At 40.6% G+C, this 9,199-nt stretch overlaps 1 non-coding gene across 1 annotated transcript; it reads right to left on the bottom strand.

Moving 5' to 3' along the window:
* Window positions 1-5,905: 5,905 nt before the first annotated feature.
* LOC136401923 (U6 spliceosomal RNA) lies at window positions 5,906-6,012 on the bottom strand. The gene has a single exon (XR_010750846.1). It is a non-coding gene; the product is annotated as a U6 spliceosomal RNA (small nuclear RNA).
* Between the last annotated feature and the right edge of the window lie 3,187 nt (window positions 6,013-9,199).

Raw genomic sequence — 9,199 nt, forward strand, 5'->3', positions numbered from 1 at the left:
CTGGGCCAATGCTCTACCACTGAGCCAACCGGAAATGTTGGAGTTTCTGGTGGTATTGTTAAATGGCAGTTTGGAAGGAAAAGTGAGGCGTGGGTGGTCCCGAAGAAGGGAACTTTGAGTTGTTGGAGTTTAGAGCCAGGGTATGCCTGCAAGAACAGAATCAGGGCAGGAACAGAGAAAGGGAGACACAAGTTACATGGGGTTGTCACTAAGATGCTATCCAGTTCCTCAAATCTGTTTTCCTTCCCTTTCTACCTCAATGGAGTAGAGGTTCAAGCCCAGCTTCTTCAGTATAAGTTTGAACCTTCTTGCTATACCCTATCATCTCTGTCTCTCGTTCCTGCACTATGTATCATGATGCAATTCTAACCACTTTGGGAGCTGGTCCTTTGCCAAAATAAAAGAGTGTAGTTTAATAGCTAGAAACCTGAGTTTGGTTTCTAAGAAGGTGTCTTGGCTGAGGCCGAAAAACCATGATAAAATGTGTATTAGCGATGTTTGAAATCACTTTGGTGGCTTAGTCGGCACTGTGTGTAGTCAACTGTTTGGTTGACTACAGAGTGAAGATTAGAAGGGCATTTCCTGACCCCTTCACGGACAGGTAAAAAAACAAAGACCCAGAGAAAAAAATTTATTTTCTCAATATTACATGACTATGAGTTGTCACAGACCAGCGCAGCTCCTAATAACGGTGTGGAATTAATGAAACGTACTCATCAAGAAAAAATGGGACCTGGCCCTGGCCGGTTGGCTCAGTGGTAGAGCGTCAGCCTGGCGTGCAGAAGTCCCGGGTTCGATTCCCGGCCAGGGCACACAGGAGAGGCGCCCATCTGCTTCTCCACCCCTCCCCCTCTCCTTCCTCTCTGTCTCTCTCTTCCCCTCCTGCAGCCGAGGTTCCATTGGAGCAAAAGATGGCCCGGGCACTGGGGATGGCTCCTTGGCCTCTGCCCAGGCACTGGAGTGGCTCTGGTCGCTACGGAGTGACGCCCCGGATGGGCAGAGCATCGCCCCCTGGTGGGCATGCCGGGTGGATCCCGGTTGGGCACATGTGGGAGTCTGTCTGACTGCCTCCCCGTTTCCAGCTTCAGAAAAAATAAATAAATAAATATAAGAAAAAAAAAGGGACCTGGAGGACTCTTCAAATGCTGATGGCAATATCCGAGTGCCCCATAGCCCCAGTTTGCTTTATTATATAGCCATATGCAAATCAAGAAAGTCCTTGATACAAAGTTACACATCGGAGGCTAAAACAGGAACTCTCCCAAGGTGTAAACAGGAATCCCCCCACCATGCATAAGTGAAATCAACCAACATCTGAACAAACAAAGAGAGAGAGGAAGGGCATGTAAATTGCTTCCAGCAAGTTAAGGAAGCAAATGAAGTGGGTGCAAATACTCAGCATCATAGCCAATATGGAGGTGAAGGGGGGGAGAACTTAGCCTTTTGCTAAGCCTCGAATCTACAGTGGCTTTTTGCCATTTACAGTCCACAACAATGAGTGGCAGTACTGAAACAAAAAAATTAATGTCCTGGTGAAAGCCCTGTGTTTGCACTTGAGACAGCTTAAGATAAAGGCCAGCAAGTGAAAGGCAGCTATGTCCCCACAAGAGACAGGAACCAGGAACCAGAAAGCATGGAAATCTGAATTTTATTTTGTATGGGTATGTGCAGTTGTTGAGCAAATGAGTTTGTAAAATTTGTATTTTTTGAGTTTGCACACTTTTATTGTTACAAAATGGCGCAGGGCAGTGCCAGGTATTTGTGAGTCTGTGAAATTGCAAATTACCTTCCTGTTTGGGAAGGGCCATTGTTTTGCTAATGTTTGCTAGAGGAGAAGTTTTCACACCAGAAAGTTTTGAAAAGAGAGAAGAGAAAGAGAAGGAGAAGCAGAAAGAAGCCATGTTTGCAGAGTGAGAGCAGAAAGAATGCAGAGTGCTGAAGAAGAAGCCAGTTTGTGCAGACAGGAGAAGGTGTGTAGACGGGGAACCAGAGGCGAGGGGCTCTGCAAGCTCTGCTAAGACTGGTGGGGCCTTTGATTCTAGGAGAAACCAGAGATTTTCCTGGTTGTGGAACCGGAGAATGTGTCAGTGGCTTTGGGAACCCTGTGTGTTTACTCATTTGGCTGGTGTGAGACTTTAATAAAGGAATGGCCCACCATTTTTTGGCTCCACTGTTTCTTTATCATCTGCCCGAATCCAATGAGAACGCGCATGTGCATAGTCACGACAGTGGCAGCTCCTGGCCATACAGCAGTGATGTGTTCACATTGGGTTATTCAGAAACAGGTGCTGACAGGAGTTACTAGGGATCAATACCTGTGAGAAGAAGGAAAGGAAAGCAGGATTGGTCAGAGAGTGAATTTAAGTTGCAATGCAGGTCTTGCAAAGCCTTAGCCTACTTGATAGTTAGTTTTGGAGAAAGCATTTTACTTCAGATTGTCCCATACCAGGCAGAACTACCTCTTATTTATGTCTGGCCTCAACCACCTGATACAGGCTGCTCCAGAGAGGGCATGATCTTGGGAAAGAAGCCTTGCTGCAGGCAGAGCTGACAGCTGGAGGCTGGAGGCTGGAGGCTGCTGGCTGCAGTCTATGTGACTGGGTAGCAAATTCTTCTTTGAAGGGGAATTTGGGCGGCACATCATCATGGCTACCACAGTGTGAATATGTGTTTGCATCTGGCCACGTGGCCTCTTCTCACTAAATCGGCTTCATTCTTCTTTCTTTAAGGCCAATTGTGTCTCTTCTCCATTACCTTGTTAAAAAATATAGCCACTTCACTATTCCAGGTGTATATATCTTGAACGCATACTATCATAGAGACGCACTATAGTCTGATTCCAAAAAGAATCTGATTGCTTCAGTAAAGTAAGGGAGGTAGGATCACTTAGTATAAACATGGTTGTAGAGTTGTTTGCGAAGAGCAGTTTGAGCTGGGCATTGTTTTCTTATACAGGAAAAACACTGAGTTACAATCTCCTTTGCCACTAGCGATGTAAATACAGTGAGTCTCAGTTAATTTCTTCTACCTGTAAAATAGAGGTAGTTATATCTATTTCACAAGGCTATTTTGAGAATTAAGTGAGAAAATATATGTGAAAGAGCTTTGTAAATAGGATTCTACAACTGTATTATTTTCCTCATTCTACCAGTAATTTTGAAAATCCTGCTGGTAATAGTTTGTTTTCTGTTTCAGATTGTGGAGAACAAAGTTGACATAATCAGATTCCCTAGTTCTTGGCACCCTTTCGTTGCCTGCAATAACTCTCTCTAATATTTTAGCCATTTATGTATTTTGCCTAGGCCAAGGTACCAAATATTTTCTTCTATACTTTATAGAAGTTTGATACTTTTAGCTCTGTGGATGAAAAAGAAATTTTTTTAATAAATCAGGATGTGGCCATGAACTGAATCTGACAAGCTCAGGAAAAGCCTACACAATGGCCTTGAGAACTCAGGGAACTAAGATAAATACAGGATGGTCTAAATCAAGCCTTTCTAACTAAAAGCAGTTTATGGTGAGTAGTTATGTCCTAGGGAAGAACTTTTTTGACACAAAGGTCAATGCTTGCTTTTACTCAAGCTTATCTGCTGTTTTTTGCATTTATGATAATGCACCTGATAACATGCCTTTGGAATATAAGGATCATCTTCCTTCTCCATCAGGCCAGACATCCCACCAGAGCAGAAGCCAACAGACCCCTCACTGTTATTGTTATGTGAACCATTAACTGTTAACTGTATTGTCTCTGCCTATGTAAATGGTTCAACAACATACATGTTTTCGATTTTATTCAATCCCAGAGATTTCTCTGCTTTCCCTTCTCCCACATCCCTAATAGATTATATCACCAATCAATTCCATGTAACTCCCTTATATCTTCCTCTTTTATTCTTATGTATAAAATAGGTGGTGAAACTGCCATTTTCTGGAACACTTTATCAATTCCTAGAGACTTTGCTTCCTGGCAATTGTCAACAGTTTGGCTCAAATGAACTCATAAAAAATTCTTACAGGTTTGGAAATTGTTTTACATTGATAATTCTTATATTTAGATTTATGATCCATTTGGCCTTTTTTTTTTTGTATGTAGTACAAAGTAACGATTTGAGTTCTTTGCATATGGATATTTTATTATCCAAGCACCATTTGTTGAACAAACTATTCTTCCTCCTTGAATTGCCTTGATATTTTGTATAAAGATTAAATGGCCACTGTAATGCCAGTAGCAAAGGCCACCATCACAGACGCCTGGCCCATGCAGGTTTGCATTTGATTCGAACAGATAGTACTGAAACAATGGAGCCAAGAACTGGTGGGCCATTACCTTTAATCCTAACTCGCACCCGGTGGGCAAGAAAATACATACAGTGGGAAAACACTTCCCTTTCCATTTGGGGCTCCCAAAGCCACTGACTTATGTGAGTTTCCTAGAATCAAAAATTTCTACCAGCCTTATTCACCTCTCTTCCCCATCTCCTTCTCTCTGCACAAATTCTGCATAAACTGCTTCTCCTTCAGCATTCTGCCATCTTGGCTATCTCTCCTCTGCAATGCTGATGACAGGATCTGAGAGAGAGAGCCCCCAGTCTGCTTTATTTTATAGTTGTGTGGCCAGTAGGCATGGCCACCATGACAGCCACCCCGTCCATGCAAGTTCGCATTGGATTCGGACAGATGGTAATGAAACAATGGAGCCAAAAGCTGATGGGCCATCATCTTTAATCCCAGTTTGCACCCGGCAGGCAAGTAAAAACACACACTGGGCTTCAAAACCCACTCATTCAGTGCTCACAAAGCTACTGACTTATCCGAGTTTCCTAGAATCAAAGGTTTCTACCTCACCAGCCTTATTCACCTCTGTTCCCCATCTCCTTCCTTCACCCTGCACAAACTCTTCACAAGCTGGCTTCTCACTCAGCACTCCACTATCTTGGCTGCTTCTCCTAGCCTCCTCCACATAGCCTCACTCTGCTCTCCTCTCTGCTCTCTCCTCTAATGCTAATCTCAGGGACGGAGAGAGAGCAAGCTCCCGGTCTGCCCCACTTTATAGTGTAGAAATCCAAACCTTTAATCCAATGTACAAACAAGGAAGTCTCTGATACAAAGTCACTTATCTGAGGCATAATGGGATTCCTCATGAGAGTGCACCACCCCACATCAAAAAATGTGGGAAAGGCTTAGTCCTAAAACCAAGCGCCAGGCTACAAGGATCCTGCCTGCCCACAGCCCGCCCCAACACACATTAATATAATCACGCCCAGCCCAAGCAATCACCTGGGTGAGGGGCTTCCATGTGGGCAGTGCCATCTTTAACAAAGTGAGTATAATATATTTTATCTGCCCAACAATAGTGTAGAAAATTAAGCCAATATAGAAATAAGGAAGTCTCTGATACAAAGCCACTTATCAGAGGCATAAATGGGATTCCTCAATGAGAGTGCACCACCCCCTATCATGCAACAGTCAAGGGTGTGGGGAAACGCTTAGTTTTGAGAAGATCTTAGAATTAGAAGGATGTTGAAAAGATCTCAGTATTAAAAGGGTAGGAAAGGTTTAGTATAAACTAAGCCGCAGGCTATAAGGACCTTGCCAGCTTACAGCCTGTCTCTCACACCCAATGCAAACTACAAGCAAGCAAACATATAATCATATTTACAAACTTATTTGACTAACAGCCACACTATAAAAATTTATTTCTGGATTTTCTATTCTGTTAATTGATCGATATGTCTGTTATTGCACTAACACCACACTCTCTTGATTACCATAACATGATAGTAAGTTGTAAAACTGGATAATTAAGTCCTCCTGCTTTGCTCTTCTTTTCAAAATTGAATTAGCTCTAGTGACTCTACTTATCCATACACACTTTAGAACAATGGTTCTCAAACTTTTTTTTTTTTTAAATATGGAATGCTTCACGAATTTGCGTGTTATCCTTGCGCAAGGGCCATGCTAATCTTCTCTGAATAGTTCCAATTTTAGTATATGTGCTGCTGAAGCGAGCACTCAAACTTTTTGAAGTCAGGGCACATTTAAAATTCTACAAATAATTGAGAAATATGTTATAATAATTAAGTCAAATATTAAAAAAAAATAAAGTCCAAGCATACTTTTATGGTAATTAAACAAAATAAAATACAAAAATTAAATTTATTCTGACATTAAAAACATTTTTATGTTACTTTTTTGAGTTATGATTTTTATTTTTTATTTTATTTATTCATTTTTTTTTTATGAGAGAGAGAGAGAGAGAGAGAGAGAGAGAGAGGGAACAGGGGGAGGAGCTGGAAGCTTCAACTCCCATATGTGCCTTGACCAGGCAAGCCCAGGGTTTTGAACCGGCGACCTCAGTATTCCAGGTCGACACTTTATCCACTGCGCCACCACAGGTCAGGCAAGTTATGATTTTTAGAATTCATAAAAAAGAGGGGTTAAAAATAAAAAAAAACGACAAAAAATTATCTTTTTATATATATATATAGATACAATCTTAGTAAGATTTAGTAAATTTGGCAGGTCCCGGCACGAATGTGTTAAGGTTTTTCATTCTTGTATTTATGAGAAATAGCCTGATGTGTCTTAGCAATTTCTTCAATGTTTGCGCATATATTTGAAAGGCAAACTCTCATTTTCTCATCAGTACATTGAAGAATTCCTCTCTTTTTACTCTTAATTGTGTTGAGGGTAGAAAATCGTAATTCACATAAATAAAATGTTGAAAATTGTATTAAAATGTTCAAAGCTTTTTAAAATATTGCCACATATTCTTCCTATATAAAAATCCAAAAGGCTTTAAGAGACAATTCCTTATGTTTAATCATCAATCCACGATCAGTGGATATAGCTGCCAGTTCTTCTTCTGTTAATGTTAAACCAAAATCACTTGAAGCTTCCATGAATGGGTTTCTTTCTTTCTTTTTTTTTTTCAGAAACAGTGAGAGTGAGTCAGAGAGAGGGATAGATAGGACAGACAGACAGGAACGGAGAGATGAGAAGCATCAATCATTAGTTTTTTGTTGTGCGTTGCAATACCTTAGTTGTTCATTGATTGCTTTCTCATATGTGCCTTGACCACGGGCCTTCAGTAGGTTGAGTAACCCCTTGCTTGAGCCAGTGACCTTGGGCTTAAGCTGGTGAGCTTTTGCTCAAACTAGATGAGCCCGCGCTCAAGCTGGTGACCTCGGGGTCCCGAACCTAGGTCTTCCGCATACCAGTCTGACGCTCTATCCACTGCACCACCGCCTGGTCAGGCCATGAATGGGTTTCTTATGCAATCGTATCTTTCACTGTTAAGTGATAGAAAATGCTATAAATTAAATTCTATCCATCAGTCTTCAAGTCCTATTTCATTTACACTTAACTTTTGCTCACTTCCAGAATTGGATTCTTCAATTTTACACTTCTTTTTGAGAAATCTATCCATTTTATTTGTATGTATTTATCTAAAAATAATATAATAAATATAATAATGATGTGTTAACAAAAAAGCAGTATTTCCATAATGAAATGGTATAATAGAGTAACTATATTTATTTTTATATCTGGGCACATGCTGTGAACCAGCGCAGCTAGTAATTCCAGGTCCCAAGTGGAAACGGTGCGGAATTAAGAAAATACTAGGTTGGGAGGGCCCAGTAATTCCTGCTGGCAAGAACAAACCATGCCCAAAAACCACATCTTGCTTTATTTATAGGGAAAAGTGAGGCCATTAGCAAATCTTAACTTTACACTAAACAAAGGATAAAAGAAACTTGCCTCCAGTTTTTCTGGGGAACATGGGGGGTAGTGTAAACAATCTAACATCACAGCTTAAAAGGCTTTTGCAACCTAAGCAGGCAACCTAAGTGTGGTGGGGGGTTGGGCAGACTGTCAGCTTACAGCCAATTCCCCACACCTCTGTCCCCCAAAAATCTAAACTCCAAAAATCGTGTTGGTTTTTTGGTCCCCAACAGGCACATATTTCTCTGGAATACAACAGGGTGCACCTGGAAATCTTCTAGGGTGCACCAGTGTGCCCTGATGCACACTTTGAGAACTACTGCTTTAGAATCAGTTTATCAATTTCTATGCAAAAGCTTGCTAGGTTTTTACAGAAATTTTGTGGAACATATAAATCAATTGGGAGAAAATTGGCATCTTAATAATAGTGTCTTACAACCCATGAAAATAGAATGTCTTTGTTGGGCAAATGAGTTTGTAAACTTTGTAATTTTGAGTTTGCTCACTTTTATTGTTAAAAAATGGCACTGGGCATCCACGTGTGTGCTTGCCTTCAGAGCAGAGCAGTGATTACAAATTTCCCATTGCATTCCTGCTTGGGAGAGGCCATTGTTTTGCTAATGTTTGTGGGAGGAGGGATCTTTGTGGGCCCAGCCAGTTTTGCAGGGAGAGTGGAGAGAAAGCAGAGTGCTGAAGAAGAAGCCAGTTTTGCAGGGAGAGAGAAGATGTGCAGATGGAGAACCAGAGCTGAGAGGCCTTGTGAGCTCCACTGATCTGGTGAGGCCTTTGATTCTAGGAAGAACCGGAGAAGATTCTCCTGGTTGTGGAAACAGAGAATGTGTCAGGGCTTTGGGAGACCTGAATGAAAGGGAAGTGTTTTCCCTGCTTGTCTGTTCGTTGGCCAGTGAAAGATTTTAATAAAGGAATGGCCCACCATTTTTTGGCTCCACTGTTTCTTTACTGTCTGCCCAAATCCAATGTGAACCTGTATGGCCACGATGGTGGTGGCCACTGGCCCCACAGTCTTCATTGAGTTATATTGTCTTTAATATAACTTAAAAATGCTTTGTAGTTTTCAGTATATAAGTTTTTGCATTCTTTTGCTAAATGTATACCTAAGTATTTTATTTTTGTTGATGTAATTTTTTGAAAGGAAATACTTAATTACATTTTTGGGTTTTTTATTGCTAGCATATAGAAAAACAATTGATATTAACTTTATATCCTGCAAGCACACTAAATTATTTATTTTATTATATATATTATATAATTGGATTCAATTAGCTAATATTTTGCTTAAGAGTTTCCATTTATGTTTATGAGTATATTTGTCTATAGCTTTCTTTGCTTGTAATGTTAGATTTTGCTATCAGGATTCTCTGCATACCTTTTTAATTTTATTTTTCATATCTCTTTATTGTTTCCAGATACTTTCTGGGAATTCCCTGATTTCTACTTTATTATTGTATCGGAA

Source organism: Saccopteryx leptura, chromosome 3 (assembly GCF_036850995.1).
Source record: "Saccopteryx leptura isolate mSacLep1 chromosome 3, mSacLep1_pri_phased_curated, whole genome shotgun sequence".
Taxonomy (NCBI): domain Eukaryota; kingdom Metazoa; phylum Chordata; class Mammalia; order Chiroptera; family Emballonuridae; genus Saccopteryx; species Saccopteryx leptura.